The 20,881-nt window shown below is 42.5% G+C and overlaps 2 long non-coding RNA genes across 6 annotated transcripts; both read left to right on the top strand.

Annotated features, from left to right (window-relative positions):
• The first annotated feature begins 7,931 nt into the window (after window positions 1-7,931).
• LOC139030643 (uncharacterized) lies at window positions 7,932-10,103 on the top strand. Of its 2 annotated transcripts, XR_011483048.1 has the most exons (3): window positions 7,932-8,527; window positions 8,992-9,044; window positions 9,438-10,103. It is a non-coding gene; the product is annotated as an uncharacterized lncRNA (long non-coding RNA). The 2 variants fall into 2 exon arrangements; XR_011483047.1 differs by lacking the exon at window positions 9,438-10,103 and having other exon boundaries at window positions 8,992-9,417.
• Window positions 10,104-10,355: 252 nt separating this feature from the next.
• Window positions 10,356-20,881, top strand: LOC139030642 (uncharacterized). 4 transcript variants are annotated; one of them, XR_011483044.1, is made up of 2 exons: window positions 10,356-10,568; window positions 19,666-20,881. It is a non-coding gene; the product is annotated as an uncharacterized lncRNA (long non-coding RNA). The 4 variants fall into 4 exon arrangements; XR_011483046.1 differs by lacking the exon at window positions 10,356-10,568 and adding an exon at window positions 12,280-16,982; XR_011483045.1 differs by lacking the exon at window positions 10,356-10,568 and adding an exon at window positions 12,280-17,004.

The raw sequence follows: 20,881 nt of genomic DNA, 5'->3' as shown, positions 1-20,881 counted from the left end.
CAGATGAATGGATAAGAAAGATGTGGTACATATACACAATGGAATATTACTCAGCTATTGAAAAGAATGCATTTGAATCAGTTCTAATGAGGTGGATGAAACTGGAGCATATTATACAGAGTAAACTAAGTCAGAAAGAAAAACACCAATACAGTATATTAACACACACATATATATATATAATTTAGAAAGGTGGTAACAATGACCCTATATGCAAGATAGCAAAAGAGACACAGATATAAAGAACAGACTTTTGGACTCTATGGGAGAAGGCGAGGGTAGGATAATTTGAGAGAATAGCATTGAAACATGTATATTACCATATGTGAAATAGATTGCCAGTCCAGGTTTCATGCATGAGACAAGTGCTCAGGGCTGGTGCACTGGGATGACCCAGAGGGATGGGTGGGGAGGGAGGTGGGAGGGGTGATTGGGATGGGGGACACATGTAAATCCATGGCTGATTCATGTCAATGTCTGGCAAAAACCACTACAATATTGTAAAGTAATTAGCTTCCAACTAATAAAAATAAAGGAAAAAAAGAGAGAGAGAATAGCATCGAAACATGTATATTACACATGTGAAATAGATGACCAGTCCAAGCTTGATGCATGAAATGGCACTCAAAGCCAGTGCACTGGGACAACCCTGAGGGATGGGGAGGGAGGTGGGAGGGGCGTTCAGGATGGGGGCACATGTACACCCATGGCTGATTCATGTTAACGTATGGCAAAAACCACTACGATATTCTAAAGTAATTAGACTCCAATTAAAATAAATAAATTAGTTTTTTTAAAAAAAGAGAGAGCATTCAGCCTGTCGACCACTGAGATTGGCTAACCGACCAGGCAGAAGTAGGCACCATGTCGCAAGATGTGCAGTTGTATGCCTGGTAAACTGAGAGCTGACCTTCACTGATTTGGAAGTTGAAGATTTCCCAATCACCGCAGGTTATCAAACACTTGTCATTTAACCTCACAGGTAGAGAGTTGAGTTAATCATAATCTCTGAGTTCATGGCAAGTAATCAAAACCTCCAAGGCCCCTCTCTTGTTTTATTTATTCATTCTCTTTTATCTTCATGCCACATTCCCATTCCCTTCCCCTAGATACAACATCCTTAACATGTTTTAATATTTAGTCATGGATTTATTAGCTACAAGGAAATATAGGCGAATTTTAATGAATATGAGTGGTGTCATAATATAGATTTGTTGTTGTTTAGTCATTAAGCCGTGTCCAACTCTTTCGTGACCCCATGAACTGTAGCCTGCCAGGCTCCTCTGTCCATGGGATTCTCCAGGCAAGGATACCGGAGAAGGTTGCCATTTCCCACTCCAGGGGCCCTTACTGACCCAGGGTTTGAACCTGTGTCTCCTGCATTGGCAGGCAGATTCCTTACCACTGAACCATCTGGGAAGCCCCAGTATAGATTTACTACAGCCTATCAATGTACTACAGATTTTCTGGTTTCTAACTTTTTTCTTTCTACATTCTTGGAATGTGGCCATGCTACTGAATGTAGTAACTCTTTGCTCCTTTAGCTAGTGTAGTATGTTTCACACTGTGTAACTACCATATTTGATTTTTCCATTCCCCGTGATAGATTCTAAGCTATCTCTAACTTTCCACCACGCCCCACAGTAAAACTGTGATAAATATCCTCATCCTTGTCCTCTTACATCCTGTGTGAGAATTTTTTTCTGGGATAGAAGGATGAGGTCCTGAATCGTAGCAAACACGCATCCTTAATTTCACAAAGTAATGCCAGATTGCCCCTTTGAATGGCTTGTATGAGTCCACATTCCCACGAGCAGAACAAATGGGTTCCTGTTGCTAGGTATCCTCAATATTTGGTCTTTTCCAAATGTCTGATTCCTTGCCAGTCTGTTCAATATGAATAGGTATGTTCCCCAGTGGCTCAGCTGGTAAAGAACTGCCAGTCAATATAGCAGACTCAGGTTTGAACCCTGGGTCAGGAAGATCCCCTGGAGAAGGGAATGGCAACCCTCACTAGTATTCTTGCCTGGAAAATTCCGTGGATGGGGGAGACTGGCAGGCTACAGTCCATGGAGTAGCCAGGGGTCCGACACAACCGCACATGCACACACACACGTGTCTACTGAGTGAGCTTGAGCACCTATGTACTTAAGAACTGCACTCTGAATGCTGCTAAGTCGCTTCAGTCGTGTCTGACTCTGTGCGACCCCATAGACGGCAGCCCACCAGGGTCCTCTGTCCCAGGGGTTCTCCAGGCAAGAATACTGGAGTGGGTTGCCATTTCCTTCTCTGATGCATGCTTGCTAAGTTGCTTCCGTCGTGTCCGACTCTGTGCGACCCCATAGATGGCAGCCCACCAGTCTCTGCCTGGTTATAGTTATCAAACACTTTGCCTATTTTTGTATTAGGGTTCCTGGCTTTTGTATTTAATCGCAGGAATAATTTGTGTAGTCTTGATATTAGCCTTGTGCCTTTCTCAGATCACTAAGGATGTCATCTCATCACAAATCACTCTCACTTAACTGTCAACTGGTGTCTTTCTTTGAGAAAAGTTATAATTAAGATATAAAAAATCGATCTTAAAAATGTTGTGGCTTGTGCTATTGGGATATTTTTAAAGAAGTCCTTCCTTATTCCTATGTTGCTATGATACTCACTTCTTTCTTCTGTCATCCTGAGTTTTCTCTTTCACATTCAGATCTTTAATCTTTCTGGATCTCTTGTATATGGGATACAGTAATGACCCAGCTGTTTTTTTCTTCTCTCTCCAAATCACAAGTCAGCTTTTCTATAACAAGTGCAAAAAATTCCCCCCAATTTTTATGTCAGAGTTTTCTGAGTCAAGATGAAATTGTCATTTGTAATTGAGTCTTTCTCTAAAGCTTAATTTTATTCCATTGGTGTATTGCATTATATCTATTCTTGTGTCAGTATCATACTACATTTATTATTACAATATGGTCTGGTAGTATATCTTAATATCTGGTTGTCAGGTCCCCTTTCTTGCTTGTATGTTTTGAAAAGTTTATCTGGGTATCAGTACACACTTATTCTTCCATATTTCATCTGAAATATTGATTAATTTAACCCTGAATGTGTTGGATAATCTGTGGACACTTGTTTAAACAGGAGCAGTCAAGAGTAGACACACACACTAGATCCAAATTTATGAATGCAGCCAAAGTTTCTTTATCAAGATTATACTTGATGTAGGTTTTTGATGTTATGACAATCATTGGATTTACAAAATCTCTCTGCCCTGTGTGCTGAGGCTTGTTTTTATTATAAAGCATTGAATTTAGCAAATGCTTTTTCTGTATCTTCCAAGAAAATGATGTGATGTATTTCCTTTCATCTATTAGTATAATGAATCACATTGGTAGATTTTTTTTTAGATGTTAAACTCTTCTTATATGCCAGGATAAACCTTCTTTGATTATGATATATTAATTTTTATTACACTAGTAGATACAGTTAGCTTATGTTTTATATAAGATTTTCCCATCTCTTTTTAGTAGTGAAATGAAACTGAAATTTTATTACTTGTACCATCATCTTATTTTGAAATCAAGATTATAGTAATCCTGCTCAAGGAGTTGTACAACATGCCCTGTTTTTATAATTTCTGGAATAACCTATAGAAGATAGAAAGTATTTGTTTCTTGAAGATTTGGTAGGACCTCTTGTAAATATGTTGGACTGAAATTTTGGAAAGCAGGAAAAGTAATATAGCTCAATTTATTTCACTTTTGTTGGCATATTTTTTTTCTCAGCTTGTATTTTTTCAGAAATTAATTCATTGTGTCAAGGTCTCAACAAAACTAACATATTACTGTTTATAACATTCTTTTCTTATTTTTGGGAGTTCTATTGTGTCTATATTTATTTTTCCTTTTTTACTTTGTATTTTGTTTATCTGAATTTTCTCTTGTCCTGCCAGATGTTTACCCGATAAGAGTCAGCATTTCATAAGACGGCTCCTCTCTGTTGTTCGTGTTGTCCTCTATTTCGTTGTTTTTCTCCACTTTTCTTTACTATGTTGTATTTGAGCTTGCTTTGTTGTTCTTTTCCAAACTTCTTGAGTTGAACACTTAGCTTATTTGTTTTTAATTTTCTTTGTTTCCTGATAAGTGCATTTAAAATGAAGTATTTCTAAGTACTGCTTTGGCTGTGTCTCATTAATTTGATATAGTTAGTGTTTTTGTTATTGTTTGGTTCTAAGCTTTGAATATAATGATCTCAATAATTCAAGAGTTATTAGTAGTCTGTTATTTAAATTCAAAATACTGGAGATGTTTTTAGCTCTCAGTTTTAAAATTTATAACTGAATTACCTCATGGCTAAAGAGCCCAGTCTTTGTCACCATGATTCTTTGGGGTTTGTTGAAGCTTTTTCGGTGACCAAGTACCTATGGCCAATTTTTGTTTACAGATATTCAAAATTTTCAGATATAATAGAAAAAATAGGTATTCTTTATTTCTTAGATATAGATAGATTCAGATATCTTAACATGCTCACTTCAGAAGTTAATAGATCAGATCAAAAAACTGATATAAAACACAAACAACACATTCAAACATTTATACAGAGAATATAATATACATACATATCTTGCGTTTTAATCTAATCTGACAATTTCTTCTTATTATTAAGCTTAACTAATTTAAATTTATTATAACAACTTTTATGTTAGGGCATATTTCTTTTATTTTATTTCCTATTTTCCATTTCCTGCACTTTCTCTTGATTTCATTTTCTCCTTTTTAACCTTTCTATGGAAGAACAGATCAAGTTTTGCTCTTATGATAAAGAGTTATCCCTTCTATTTTTTTTTTTTTTTTTTTGCTGGTTGTCATGGCCTGAAATGTTTGTGTCCCTCCTAAAGTTCATATTGCGATGCCTCATCCTCAGTGTGATGGTATTTAGAACTGAGGAATCTGGGAGGTGATTAGGATGTGAAGATGGAGCCCTCATGAGAGGGATTAGTGCCCTTATGGGAGGAGACATAAAAGAGTTTGTTTCTTCTCTCTGCTTTTTACTGTGTATCACACTGAGAAGATGGCCATCTGAAAACCAGGAAAGGGGTTCTCACCAAACAGTAGATCTGCTAGCACCTTGATCTTGTCCCAGCCTCCAAAATTGTAAGAAAAAGAAAAAGTGTTTGCTATTTTAGCCACCCAGTCTATGGTATATTTGTTATAGCAGACCAAACTAAGACACTGGTTATCTCTAAGTTGTTATTTATTTTTTCCATTTTGATATAATGTTTAATTTCATTTATTTGGGTTTGAAGAGTTACACACTCATGTGGATTAAAAATCCAAAAATAAAAGCATAAACAATGAAAATTCTCTCACACTCCCACATCCTTCAGTTGCCTGATTCTCTTCCCCAAAGACAACCAACATTATTATTTTCTTCCAGAGACTTTAAAGCAAATATATGTTTGCATTTGTGTGTGTTTACATGTATTCTTTCTCTTCCATTCAAATAGTAGCATAGCATACACGGTACCTTGCCATTTTAAACTTTTATCTTAATAACATGTCTTGGGATCATCCTGCTTACTATATTATATACCGTCTTCATTCTTTTTTTTTTTTTTTGGCAGAGCTGCACAGCCTGAAAGATCTTAGTTCCCTGACCAGAGATTGAAGCCGTGCAGCATGCAGTGGAAGCTCGAAGTCCTTACTGCTGGACTGCCAGGGAGTTCCTCGTCATTCTTTTTAATAGCTCCATGGTACTTCTTTGTATAAATCATCATAATTCAATTAGTATTCTGTAATTAACAGTTTTGTTGTTTCCAATCTTTTGCTATTACAAATAATGCTGTGATAAGTAACTTTTATGTGCATCTTTTTTTTACATGTATGTTAGCTTATATCTGTATGAAAAAAAGACTGTGGGTAGAATTTCTGGGTCAAAAGGTATGGACCTATATCATTTCTATAGATACTGGCAAATTATCCTCCAGAGCATGGCCATATAATTTATCATCTAAACGGGAATTTTTTGGTAGTGAAAGTAGTGCTAGTGATAATTACACTGACATAACAGGTATAAATTGGGACTATCTAAGGCAAATCATCATGAATAGTTTTCCAGTCCTTATGGGTTCTGACAGTTCATACACTGTCAGATAAATATTTTCATCTGATCTATTTTATCTATTTATTTTCTACCTATTTTCTATTTATTTTATCTATTACCTATTTATTTCATTTATTTCCTATAATTTTTCCAGCCCAATATGAGGTTGCTTACCTCGGTATTGACAATTCTTAACAAGTAGGTTCAGATACACAGAAAAACCAGACATCACTTGAGGAAACCTAAAACTCTGCCAAGTCAGGATTCATAGCAAAATGGTCATCAGCCTTATCTGGGGATGAGCAGGGCTATAGCCTTCTTGGGTGAGTACCCACAGGCAGACTAGAATATTGAGGGAATGAGAGATCTGTCAGACCTTACGGGAGCTCAGCTTCACACCAACCTGATGACCTTGAGACTAAGGCAGACCTGGATCTCAGAGCCTTTCCTGGGTCACGCAGAAGTCATTGACCTCAGCCATCCATTGCATAAGCTGACGAAGAAACTATAGCACAAAACCTTGACCTAACTTCCCACTTACCATCTCTTCGCACTAATGTGAACCACTTGAGCCAAGAACATTTATGAATTCATCACTGTGAGAGGAGAACCCACATATGTGGCCTTTAGACCGGCCATGAGACCTCTTCTGCACTTAGAAATTTTAAAATCCTTTAAAATCTTGAGGGGGAAGAAACTCATTATAGTTTTAATTAGAATATCTTTTATGTTGGGCAAGGTTTCTATTTACTTTTCTGTGAACTATTTATACCTTGAGTTATACCCCTGCCCTTTACAGTTTAAATCATTGGACAGGACAGAGGCTTAGGGCTTTATCCCCAAACCCTGCCCCCGACCTCACTGTGGAAGATACCTGCTCTTCATGGAAGCATCTATAGGTATAATCTAGTATTGTTCTCTGGCACAGACACACAAAAGATGTCCCAACTCTGATTATTTTTCTAACAGAGAGTCTTGTATTTAGCTTGGAGATTTCCCACTGGGGGATTTTAAATATGGTTCTGTAGTCTAAGTGATGGCCTCTGACTTAAAGAGGTTCATCCCACAATGAATTGTCTCTTTGGGGTCATCTCACCATGTAGCCTAATTCAAGAAAGACATACCTCTGTCCTTCCAACAGAAGAGTCTAGCTTGCTCTCACTGTGACCACACATTCATGTTCAATATTCAGATAAGCTAGAGAGTTTCTTGCCTTTATACAAGAGTTAGGCATAGTCCGTCCATCCCCTAAATTCCAGAAGACAAAGGCCATGCTCTCTGTTAGGTTCTTTTCAACCTCCCTAACTTGCTGTAAAGTGAAGGCGAAAGAAGTCTGGGAAGAAAGAGTAAGATAAATATCTTATGATATTGCTTCTATGCAGAATCTTAAAAATGGGTACAGATGAACTTATCTACAAAACATAAATAGAGTTACAGATGCAGAAAACAAAGTTATTGGTACCAGGATGGGCGGGTAGGGAGGGATAAACTGGGAGACTGGGAAAAAAGAAAGGAGAAGTGTGACAGCATACTAATCAGTGGAAAGGAAAGATGTCCCAGCAAACTAACAAATCTCTCTCTAATAAATTTTCTATTCCAGCCATTTGTGTTAGTCTCCTAGACTGCTCTTATAAATCCTTAAAGTGAGTGTTGAACTGAGAGTTGCAAGATGGGCTTCGGCATCTCTTAGAATGTCCTGTGTAGAGTGGCAGACTCCAAAAGAACAACCATGAAACAATCACATTTAACATATATTAAACTAGTAACAGGAACTAAGGTTCTCAAACAAATTCAGATATTCCCTTTACGTGTGTAATTAGGGTATGCATTTGTGTAGAATTTAGAAAAGGAGCATGTGGAGAGGTAATTTCCACAGCACTTCTGCATTTTGTGGACTACCTTTTCAAAGATATTGGCAGAGCAAACAGCCTTGGAGCTGGGAGATAAGACCATGTGGGTCAAAGGGCAGAATGTTGATCAGCATGATAGATGGAGAACCTCTCCATCCCAGAAGACATCCCATGATAATAAAGCTTTCTCCTTTACCCAGAGATGATTTTTCATATGTTCCAGGGTAAAGACAATGCCTCACTTTGGAGAGGAGGATGGGAAAGTTGCCATCAATCCTTAAATAAGATCGGAGTTTCCTGAGCTCCTTGTTCCTCTGCTGTGACACAAATCCAACGTGTGCTCAGCATCTGCCCAGATTCACTCTGCGCTGATACCCATGAACTTGAGGGACAAGGGGAGACAACAGGAACATAAAACATGTTGCCTGCTGTGCTCTGAGAAATTTACTGCTTAAGTTCATTTGGGTTTGTTGTTTCCTTACTGGCCAATTTCATGGAAATTTGACACATCAGCCTAGTAGTTACACTGATATTTGGGAACTGCTTAACCCACTTGATGGAGAAGAAACAAAGATGTGGCATCTGTGGTGAGTTGCCCCGTTTTCTTTCTCTCTCTCTCAGGAAATAGAAACTCTGAATGTTAGCTATCCAGCCCCAAGACTTCCCCAAATAAAAGCATCACCCAGCTAGGTGTAACCACAGTTCTAATAGTTGATCAAGGAGACGCAAAGAGAGGGGTTTCCCAGATGGAGCTAGTGGTAAAAAAAAATCCCTCCTGCCAATGAAGGAGACATAAAAGACACGAGCTCAATCGCTGGGTCAGAAAGATCCCCTGGAGGAGGGCATGGCACCCCACTCCAGTGTTCTTGCCTGGAGAATCCCACGGACAGAGGAGACTTGTGGGCTACTGTCCATGGGGTCCCAAAGAAAGAGTTGGATGTGACTGAACCAACATAGCGCACAGCACACACAGAGGAGAGGTCTGTGCAACACCTACGAATTGTTCCTGACGGAAGCCTGTCCTCCTCCTTTTATTTTCTCCTCACTGCAGGTTGGAATGCAGAAGTGCCGACTGGAGACGGAGAAGCCATATTGGATTGTGAGGTAAATATAGGAATGGGAGCCATGCTTTTCAGAGCAAAAAAGAGAAGGAACAAGACAGGAGGAGCCTGATTCTCGACACCACGGACCATCACTCCAGCAGCCTTAGACTGCTGCCTTAGACACTGACCTAGGAGAAAAACTAACTTCTATTTTGTTTAAACCCATGTTATTTTGAAATTTCTGCCACTCATGGCCAAGTCTACTTCTAGCAATATGAGAGATGTGAGGATAATATTTAAGATGGGTTTATCTAGGCAAGAACTACTCTTTCATCATCAGAATTTAAAAAACAGTGCAACATCAGGTTGAAGTCCCTGAGTATCATTCATACATTGTCATTCATACACTCATTCATTAAACAAATTGTTGTGTATATTCCGTTTCTCTTCCAAGGAATCTTTCTGACACAGCAGCGACCGAATATATTCTTGAAGCATCAGGCACGGTTCAAGACATTGGTGAACAGGACAGCCCATGCGCTCACTGATTTCACATTCTTTTAAGGGGGATATGATGAGTAAACAAGAAGGGAAAAAAGCAAGGTACACTCAGTATTAATGATGGCCAAGAAGAAATAAAGTTTTAAAAAGAGGTATCATAAAGGAAACAAACTGTTCTGAAGAGGCCGATTCGAGTTGGATGCAAAAGGATGACCTATTCAACCAGGTACTATTTGACCTGAGAACTGAATTATGAGAAGGCTCAACTCCAAATGCAAAGATGAGAAGGCAGAAGGATCCCACTGAAGGGAACATTTTATAAAATCTCTAAAACAATGAGTAGTGGAACTTTTTTGAGGAACAGAGGCCTGTCATGACTGAAGTAGACAGTGAAGGGGAGAGAGGGGTGAGTCGAGTTTTGAGAGATGGGCAGAACCAGCTCTTGTATTTATAACCATGGTGCACCACTAAAGCCTGCTTATATAGGCGTGAGAGAGTGCATTCTTCAGTTTTGTGAGATTGTTGCTAAACACACCCCTGACTATAAACTAAATTATATAAACTTAAAATTAAATAAGGTGTATTTAAAACAAAGGTAATAAATCCTCAAGATGTTATTTCATAATTCTTTTACTAAATGTCATTTTTCATGCTCCTAAGGTTATTTATGTCTATTTATCTGTGGGGTAGAAACACTACATAATAATATGCTACCACATCTCTGTTCTCAACTTCATGCTCACATTGGTAGCTTGAAATCTGCCAAAGCAGGAATATTTACTCCACGGAAATCAGCAAACACCATACGTCAGGAGTGAAGTCAGCGGGTTGTTAAACATTTACCACCATCCCATCAACAACAGCTACAGCAGCAAAACCACAAGTAGGACTGGTTCAAAGTCAGGGGCTCAGAGGCAGGACGACAAAGTCAGTCCAGAAACTGAAGACACTTCGGGGCAGAGGGGGCTCAGCCACTGGTCAACAGAGCGATGGCATCAAATCCAAGTAGGTCAGAGTAAGATTCGGTCTAAGAAAAATCCAAAGCCATAGCCAGCGGACGCCGCCCCAGTGGTGGGGCTCACAAGTAAGTGCTGGCTCCGTTGGTCAAGGCTAACACCACCTCCTCCAAAAACACTGCCCCCGGGTGGGAGTGGTGGCCCCTGACTCAGGTCACATCTTGACTTTCCTTCAGTAACTAAACTTGTAAACTCTCTTGTCTTGTTTTCACTATTCTCTCTCCTCCTTCAAGATTAAGAACTCTCAGTCTAGAAACCAAATCTTAGTCTTTCTAAATTCCAGGACTAAGCATGGTGTCTGGTTCATTATACTAAGCGCTCATTCACATTAGTTTAATAGAGAATGTAGAAATATATGTACAAAGGTGTTCAGATCAAAAAAGTTTGGGGAGAAATGAAAACTTCATCAATAGGGAATTAATTAAATTATATTTCATTCACATAATAGATACAGTCATAAAATTATTTTTTAAATCATAAACATTTATCATATTTCATAAACATTTATCATACTCCATAAACATTTATCATACTCCAAATACACACAATTCAACTCATGACTGATAAAATTAAAACATAAAGTCTTGTATTCCACATTGTGTAAATATGTCAGGAGGCATACAAAAACAACACAAAGGAATGAGAAACAGGAATTTTCTCTAGTCATGGGATTGGGGGAACAGGTTTTGTTGCTGTGGTTTTTATCTTTTCCATTTAAATGTATATAAGGAAGGAAATTTGCAAGGAATAAAGGAGCTTGCGTAGAAAATTTTCGCAAAGCCATACTGGATTTCTAATTAGACATAAAAGGCTATCCCTCAGCTTTACTCTTTCTGTCTCCTCCTCTCTGGAAACAGAAAGGAACAAATATTTGTTCTGTATTTAAATATTTACTCAGTACCAGGCAGTTTGCAGAGGCTGTCTTATTTTCATTCTAGAATCCAGGGGAATAGATTTTGGATATTCCTGCTGTATGGATGAGGAATCTGAGATATAAGCAAAAGACCTGCAGTGGTGATGTTAGTCTTGAGAAAAACACCCATTATCCTTTCCCATTGATTCTTGAGTGACAGGAGAGCCTTCTGTGGAAGGCAAGGGTGGTATAAACACCTCTGTCCACTCAGAGATTCCTGGTCCCTACAGAGTCTCGGTAGGCTTGGCCATTTGAAAGCTACAGTCTTAGTGGTTATGATCATTATTCACAGAGTAATTAATTTGGGAGGCATGCAGCCCACTAGACCAATGGGATGCCCAGTTTCTTGTAAAACACATACATGGTCTTAGACCTTGATTTTTTTCTAATTCTTTTGCATCTCTCTCATTGGTAGGAGGAGGGGAGGTAGCTGAACTCTTAAGATTGAGAAGATACATGGGGGGACTAGAAGTGAGTGAGACTCATCCATACAATCTGAAAATATGTATTAGAGTTTTGTTGAAAAACAGGCCCTATTCTAGTTCCAAGTATAAATGTTTCCCTGAGTTTATGCTCTTTTTGGGATTAGTAAAATTACAGAGATAAATTCAAATTTACAGCTGTAACAGACAGCATGAAAGAGACACACATGATGCTGTAAGAAGCTTTCCCTAGGAGGTTTTCTTGATTTAAGAATACCTAGGTGAAAAAGGAAGGGAAGAATCTGGAACTGTCTGGAACCTTCCAGGCAGAAGGAGAAGCATACGCAAAAGTCAAATATGGTAGAAACAATGGGGAATAAAGTTGAAGATGTAGCCAGAGAGCTAGAGAGAGCTAGACCATGCAGAGTCTCATAGACCAAGAGTTTTTTTTTTAAAATATTTTTTCTGGAAGAATTTCCAGGCCATTGAAGTATGTAATAAAATGGTGCTCTTCTATGAGATTGCCAGTTTCCCTGGTGGCTCAGCCAGTAAAGAATCTGCCTGCCATCAAGGAGACTGGGTTCAATCCCTGGGTCAGGAAGATCTCCTGGAGAGGGGCCTGGCAGCCCACTCCAGTATTCTTGCCTGGGAAATCCCGTGGACAGAGGAGCCTGGTGGGTTACCCACAATGGGGTTGTAAAGAGTCGGACATGACTGAGCAACTAACGCTTTTTATGATATTTGCATTATAACAAATCACTCGGGCTGGTGGGGTGGATGGCAGGGAAGCATAGCAAGAGCAGTTCAGAGGAAATTACAGTTGTTCAGGCAAGAAATGGACATCTCAGACTAAAATGGTAGAGATAAAAAAATGGGATGCATTTAAGAAAGACTTAGAAGCTTGAAAGAATCAATTTAGATATGGTGGGTGAGGGTGAGAAACAGGTCAAAGATGATTTCTGGGCCTCTGAGTCAATGGAAATAGTGCCATTCTCAGAGATGCCTCCATGCATGCTCTTTGATGGTTTTACTCCTGTTTTGCTTTTTAATTTATTTATTTCTAATTGAAGGATAATTGCTTTACAATATTGTGTTGGTTTCTGTCATACATCAACATGAATCAGCCATAGGTACACATATGGCCCCTGCCTCTTGAACCTCCCTCCCGCCCCATTCCACCCTGGTCACAGAGCCCCGGCTTGAGTTCCCGGAGTCAGACAGCAGATTCTCACTGGCTCTCTATATTACATATGATAGTGTACTGAATAAATATTTAAATGCAGTGACCCAGACTTTTTTGAGATCAACCTAAGGAGAAGTAAAGATGAAGGTTCATTTAATCTGTATTTAGTAGATGCATTCAAGTCATTTGCTGTCACTTGCATGGATAGCTATTGCTGGTTGTCTAGAAGTAAGAGGGGTTTCCAGGAACACTCCTACTGTTTCTGTCCTAGGTCACTGACTCTTAGATTCAAAGTCAGAAGTCCTGAAAATGTGGCCTAAGTGTCCAGTTTTCTTCAGCCCTTAATTAAAACAATTTCCTTTCTGGAGAGCTAATGCGCAACAAAGTTAACAATACTGTATTGCATAAATGAAATTTACTAAGCAGGTGGATCTTAAGTCGGCTCAACACACACACACACACACACACACACACACGAGAGAGAGAGAGAGAGAGAGAGAGAGAGAGAGAGAGAGAGAGAGGAAAAAGAAAATGGTAATTATGTGAGGTGATCAGTATGTTAATTACTTGATTGTTGTGATATGAACATCAAAACTTCAAGTTGTACAACTTAAATATACACAATTTTAACTTGTCAATTAATTATAAAATTGGGGGGAAATATCATACACTTGGGCAACTCCCCTCAAATTAAAAAAAAAAAGCAGGATTTCTTTCCTTGTTGGGAATAAACTTGATAATAAAACACAAGGATGAGAGGAACTCGATGGGAAGTTAAGATTTCCAAGGTGGAGCTGTTCTGAGTGCAGACCACACCCAGGATGTAGCCTTGGAGGAGTGTAACAAAGGGGAGTGGAGGTTAAGCTTGTTAAAGTCTCAAAAGTCAAGAGAGCAAGATGCTCTGTGTTGGGTAGATTGCTCCCATAGCCCTTTTCTTGCCACTGCAAATTTCCATCAGTGCTTCAGGGCCAGCATCAAAGACCATCTCTGTAGTAACTTACCAATCATCTCCATTTCCTTCAGTAGTCATTGGGACACCCCTTCATCCCAAGAAAGTATATTTATGGAACTAGTGTAACTTCTTTATCAGAAGATTAATTCTTCATAGCTCTGAATAATGAAGACTATGTCTTATCACCTGGAACACCTCTAGAGTACTAATTCTCCATCTGCAGAGTACAAAATGACTACTGTATAGCTTGTTTAAAAGGCCAGCTGGCCAGATTATGACTTGGTAGGGCTGGGATGAAGCTTTATAATCTGAACATTAATAGGCATCTCCTATATTTCTAATGTAAGTATTGTGTGGATGTGATACAGATAGCACAATGCTCTGTGAACTGAACTATATGGGGTAAATTTAGTAGAATCTACTTGTAATGAAATTAGTAGACCATTAGTAGACGATTGTTTCTTGGCAGAAAGCTATGACAAACCTAGACAGTGTGTTAAAAAGCAAAGCCATCACTTTGCCAACAAAGGTATGTATAGTCAAGGTTATGGTCTTTCCATTATTCATGTATGGATATAAGAGCTGGACCATAGAGAAGGATGAGTGAGTATGAGTGAAAGTCGCTCAGTCGTGTCCAGTTCTTTGCGAACCTATGGACTATACATTCCATGGTATTCTCCAGGACAGAATACTAGAGTGGGTAGCCGTTCCCTTCTCCAAGGGATCTTCCAAATCCAGGGATCGGACCCGGGTCTCCAGCACTGCAGGCAGATTCTTTACCAGCTGAGCCACAAGAGAAGCCCAACACCAAAGAATTGATGCTTTTGAAATGTGGTGCTGCAGAATACTCTTGAGAGTCCCTTGGACAGCAAGGAGATCAAACCAGTCAATATTAAAGGAAATCAACCCTGAATACTCATTGGAAGGGCTGATGCTGAAGCTGAAGCTCCAGTACTTTGGCCACCTGATGAGAAGAGGACTCCTGACTTAGTGACTGCAAAACAGATGTGCAAGGTATGGAATTGCAGTCGTCGCTGCAGTTCAAGAAATGACCAGCAGGTGGCGAGCGATTCACACAACCCAGCAAGGAGGACGTCGCGTTTTCAGTTCGGTTCAGTCGCTCAGTCGTGTCCGACTCTTTGCGACCCCATGAATTGCAGCACGCCAGAACTCCCTGTCCATCACCAACTCCTGGAGTTCACCCAAACTCATGCCCATCGAGTCGGTGATGCCATCCAGCCATCTCATCCTCTGTCGCCCCCTTCTCCTCCTGCCCCCAATCCCTCCCAGCATCAGGGTCTTTTCCAATGAGTCAACTCTTCGCATGAGGTGGCCAAAGTACTGGAGTTTCAGCTTCAGCATCAGTCCTTCCAATGAACACCCAGGACTGATCTCCTTTAGGATGGACTGGTTGTATCTCCTTTTACTGAGTCCCAAATCCCAAACCAAAATCTGCTCAGGCAGTCCAGTCGAGGGGAATCCTGTTTCCCAAGCAAAGTCTTAGTCAGAGTGGTGGTATTCTTTTCTTTGCATGTGAATCCCCATGAGACAGTGGCCCATCTAACTCTCAGGGCTAAAGTTATGCTGACCCTATAATTCAGCCTCTGGCCACTAGGAGCCTTTATCTTGGTACTAGCAAGGGCTGGTCTCTATCTTGAAACTCTGGATGAGGTCATGTGCCTTCTGAAGGTTCCTGCAGTAAACATCAGCAGAAGATGTTTGTCTGCTCGAAGAGGAAAGCTGTTGTCAGCAGAGGGGCAGATGGCCGTGCCTCTATTGTCTGTGTAGTTGTGTAGAGGTGAAGGTGGGGGGTGGGGGGTTACTCAGTCCCCTCATTTGATAGATGAGGATAGTCTAGGAGAAGGTGAGCCTTTTGCCTAAGGGCACAGGGCTGGAAAGTTCCAGAACCTGGAGTCTGTCTGACTTCAAGCAACTTGCCTTTTCACTTCATTTGACATTCACTACAGGTGTTAAAGGTGTTTACTTCATTAGTGTCTGCTCATGAGCTGTCACACAGAAGCTGGGAGCGACCATCTGGTTGGGGAAGAGGGCCTGGCTCTGTTTGCATCAACAAGTCCACTTTTTACCTGGGCTGTGTATTTATTTGCAGTAACCAGGAGGGTGACCAGGGGCAGGGGTTGGGGGTGGAGTCCACACTAACAGTCCATGAGGGCAGAGGGCAGAGGCTCTCCACTGTTTTCAAACTGTGTTTTAATGGATAGTCTTGTCTTTTACTCTTCCTTTTTTTGTCGGCTAAACTAGGTTACTGAAGGCAGATAGTCTTATTTATCTCTGATTATGTTCAATAGTTATTTGACGAATCAGTGAGCATATCCACCTTCATCATTTTGGGGTCAAAGCAATATTTTCTAACATCTGAGATGAGCAGGTCACCTCCTATGATGCCCGCATTTATTTAACGAATGTATAAAGTGTTCACTCAGTGCCCACCACTGTTCTCAGCGTTTTACAAATATTAACTCATTTAATTTTGTTTTTATTGCTGTGTGTTGAAGGTTCCATGACAACAAATAACCATGTATCAGATATTAAGCTCTTCCCCTCCCTCCACCTCCTCCCCTCAAAGATTCTGCAAATGCTAGGGAAGCGGGTGGGGAGGGAGGAAAGAGTTTACTGCCCCACCGCGGGGGCTTACAGTTGCTCAAGCGGACCCTGGGCCTTGGCAGCCTCGGCTTTCTAGCTAACCTGGTGCGAGCAAACTTTCCCCTTGGCCGGCGGGGCGGGCGTCCAGGGCGGCACCGAGGTGCCGACGGCTCGCAGCCTCCGGCTGATTTATAGGCGGGAGCATTCCCAGGCCGCGCCGCAAGGAGTCGGGCTGAGCTCGGACTTTGGGGAGGTGATGATGGACACCGGACACGTGGCCACACAATGGGGACACACGACTGACCTCAGTCACTTCGGCAAACTGCCCCTGCTTTCCGGAGACGGCAGGAGCGTTTCAGGAGCTCCAGCTCAAGGGCCCGGGGCGCCCGCTTTTCCTCTCCCCAGCAGGTAGCGCCCCTCGCCCGCACTGGTGAGTGCAGAGGGCACCCGAGGGCGTGCTGGGGCCCCCGGAGCTTTCAGAGGCCTCTGACCCCGAGTCTCAAAGTCCTTCCCCGAGGATGCGCTCCTCGGTGCCTTCCCTACTTGGCAAAGACAGACACACGAACCATCTCCGCTTGGGGGCTGAGTCTGGCCCGAAAGCGCTGGGAGTCAACTTCCCTGGCAGGTCAGATAGAGACACTCCGGGATTTTGCCCTGGCACCAGGCGGCAGGGCCGGGTGAAAGACGAGGAAGGGTCCAAGGGGGGGTGGAGTGTGCGTGTTTCGTGTGTGGCAGGAGGTCAGGGGGATGTGAGGAGAGGGAATCAGGGGAATATGGGTTTGGGGACGCCTGAATTTGAGAAGAGGCGATCAAGTTGGGGGGGGGGGGGTGGCGGAATAACCGGGCTTTTCTTTTTCTTTCCTGCGATATGCAAACTGTCACTTCGGGTTAGACTGAACCCTTATCTGGCTCATTAGCATGAGCTGTGGCTAACGCGCTTAAACCCTCTAATTATTTATTATGCCGTCACGGAGCGGGTCGCCACCCCGGGGCGCACTTGCGGGGACCCAGGCGCAGCGCGCGGGCTGGTTGCGCACTACCCGGCCCTTTTCGCCAGGGCCCCCGCGGGGCGCTGCTCCAGGAGGCAGCGTCGCAGAGTTGTTGGGGAGTGTATCAGAAGTGCCCTCTCCCCAAAACTGACCCTCAGGAAGGTAATTCAGCACTCAACCCTCGTCTGTACTCGCGCCACATCTTTTCTATTGCTAACCGAAAGCAAGATTTTTGCAAAAATGGAAGGCAAACAAGGAGTCGGGGATTTGGGCGCAGTGGTGTGTTGGATGCATCCTTTAAAGCGACCTCAGGGAGACCCTAAAGAATGCAGGAGTCCTCCTTTCACCCCCCTTCCCCACCCTAGGCCCCCACTCCCCACCGAGTTCCAAGAGAGTTCAGAAAGTTGGAGGGGGAGGGGGAGGACGCGCTGGGCTGACAGCCGGCCACTCACTTCCACGGTCCTATTCAGAAAACAGTTTCAAAATAAGTTAACCTCCGTCGGGTGTTTTTCCCCCCTCCCTTTCTAATTGTCCCCCCTTCCCCCTCCCGCTCTGCATTCGCGTCTGTTTTCTGTTCTTCTGCGTTGTGCCAACTATTTTATCTTTATTCCTTCTCTTTCTCCCTGGCCATTCATTCCTTTTTTTGTGTGTGTGGCTTCTCCGGGCTGATGTGCCGCTCGTTACCACCCACTGCACGCTCGCTCCTGTCGCTGAGGTGTTTCTATACAAACCGGAGCGTCCAGTTGTCATATTAATTATTACACTGAGTAATGACTGAAATGGTCAAAATAAGGGGAGAGTCGAGAGCGCTTTTTCTTGCTGCTCAAAGATTCAGCAAAGAAGCCGTGCAACAAAGCACTAATTGGTCCCCAGAAGCACTCGGACAAGGCGCGGAAGATAGGTTTCATAGAACCCAGGGATTGTGAAGGGGGGAAAGCGCTGAATGGACCCCACGCTCCCTTTCTAAACTCTCTTGCTGAGCAAAAAATGGACCTCTGTTTGAATACTGCCCCGATCCTTGAATACTATACCCAGCAGAGAAAAAATGCACCATTTATTGTAAGTTTTTTTTTTTTTTCCTTCTCCAGCTATTCATGGGTTCTCTGTGAAGAATCAGCTGGTTTTGTTTACCGTGAAAGACCTTCACTTTATTTCCTTTCTTGGAGGAGGTGGGGAAGGGGGGAGGGGAGGAGGGCCATGTGCCTAGACCTAGAGGAGCTGGCCTACTGTAACAAAATAGGGTGTAACAAATCCTACAAAAGTTCAGAATGTATTGGTGCTTTGGAGAGCTATATAGATTAACGACTTTCTTTATGCTTATCCGAGGAAGGTATTTAATCATAATGTAAATGGGGCTTTAGAAAAAAATAAATAAAGACTTTGCAGCATCACTTCTTATTTGAAGAACTTCAAAAGGATTTGTGAGGGTGGCTGCAAATTGCCCCCTTCCCTCGCTGCAGCTCCCCTCCCTCACCAAAAAGCCACGAGAAAATAATAGTTTGTGCTTTTTTTGTTTTGTTTTTCCAGCTTTGCCCCCTCCTCTCCCTTTGTAAGGCGTATTGAAAAAGCAAATAGATGGGTTAGGAGCCTGGATTCCTTAATGCAGGTGCAGGCCTGGCTGCTGCGACCCAGAGGCTCAGCCAAATCCCCTCCCCTACTCCCACAGGCCATCCCCGTGGCTGGTAGACTCAGCCCAGGCTGGGCAGCTTCTGAAGTAGCTTTGGGTAGGGTGCCTTGGAAAGTAGACTTCACAGTAGTGAACTTTTCCCTGGGTAGCTCAGGGAAAAGTAGCTCCTAGTGTCAGCTCAGGCTTGGGGCAGCCAAGACCCCAAGACATTTGATAGCTACTGGGAATGGGATGTCTGCTATGAATTTCCTGCACACTCACTTTTCTCAAAGTTCCCCTGGTTTATGGGGTTCACACTCCCCAACACTGAGGGTTGCACCCCAAATTTCCTGTTCAAGTCAAGGCTCTAAGGCCTGTGTTCATCTTTGCACTCTCTTTGCCCTTTATTTGGGGTCCACTCTAAATAGGATTCTATTAAATGATTCCTTCAATGGGAAACTAGTTTCACTTTTAACATGAACTCCTTTCCCTCCAGAGAAAAAGCACAGAAGCCGCTGTGAGAAAGCGATGAGGCCTGTCTCCTTTCCACAGAGAGAAGCCGGACACGTAGGCAGTGGGAGTGCAGCCTGTAAGAACAGGTGGCCTGGCTTCCAACTAAGGTTGGGAAGAAGGTGGCAGAAGATTCAGGGCCCCAGCACCTGACGTGTCCCGGGTAACTGATCCCCATGCATCACCAGGAACATCAATTTCCCATGCAGATCCTGGTGTTGAACGCAGTTTTCATCTAAGGGATGATCTACCTCCAGGATTCCCTAACATAAAAGAGGGATCTGGAGATCCAGAAACTAAGACCTTAGAGCAAGGGAGGAGAAAGAGGAACCTCCCCACCTCTCTGGGTGTGTGTGCATGCTCAATCACTCAGTCGTATCTGACTCTTTGCCCCTAAGGACCAGACCATCGCCCACCAGGCTCTGTCCATGGGACTTCCTAGGCAAGAATACTGGCGTGGGTTGCTAGTTTCTCCTCCAGGGGATCTTCCCGACCCAGGGATCGAACCTATGTCTCCTGCGTTGGCAGGCAGATTCATTAGCCATGTAGGAAGCTCTATATTCTGAGGAATTCACACAAAAGGGGGTCAGAGACCTGCCTTCCTATTAAAACAGTGGCAACCCCTGTAAACTGTGGAGGGATCTGCAAAGTGAATTTACAAACAACATCCTATTTCCTTGACAGGCAAACGAAGGGAGTGCCACTACTCCATTTATGGATGAAAGTATGGAACCCTGGGGGTTCCCAGGTGGCACTAGTGGTGAAGAATCCGCCCGCCAATGCAGGAGACATAAGAGACGCAGGTTTGATCCCTGGGTCAGGAAGATCTCCTGGAGGAGGGCATGGCAACCCACTCTAGTATTCTTGCCTGGAGAATCCCATGGACAGAGGACACTGGTGGGCTACAGTCCATAGGGTCTCAGTGAGTTGGACATGACTGAGCATCTGAGCACTTCACATGGAAGTTATCTTCTTCTCCTTCCACTTCTAGATAAATGGGACCTTGAGCATCCCTGTCAAGTAAAGCCTGGAGATTTGCACTATCAGGCCCACTGGGTGTCAATGGAGCATCAGACAGCTGGAGGGCAGGGCCACTGGGTCTGCTGAAGCCCATCCCTGGGCTGGCCTTGAAACTTGTATGTATTTGATCTGACTTGTTACTGTTTGTGTGTATTAAAAAAAAAAAATTGGTTTCTCTGTCA

Source organism: Odocoileus virginianus, chromosome 23 (genome assembly GCF_023699985.2).
Source record: "Odocoileus virginianus isolate 20LAN1187 ecotype Illinois chromosome 23, Ovbor_1.2, whole genome shotgun sequence".
Classification (NCBI taxonomy): Eukaryota; Metazoa; Chordata; class Mammalia; order Artiodactyla; family Cervidae; genus Odocoileus; species Odocoileus virginianus.
Note: the sequence above shows the minus strand (reverse complement) of the source record. Positions and strands in the feature narration are given on the sequence as shown.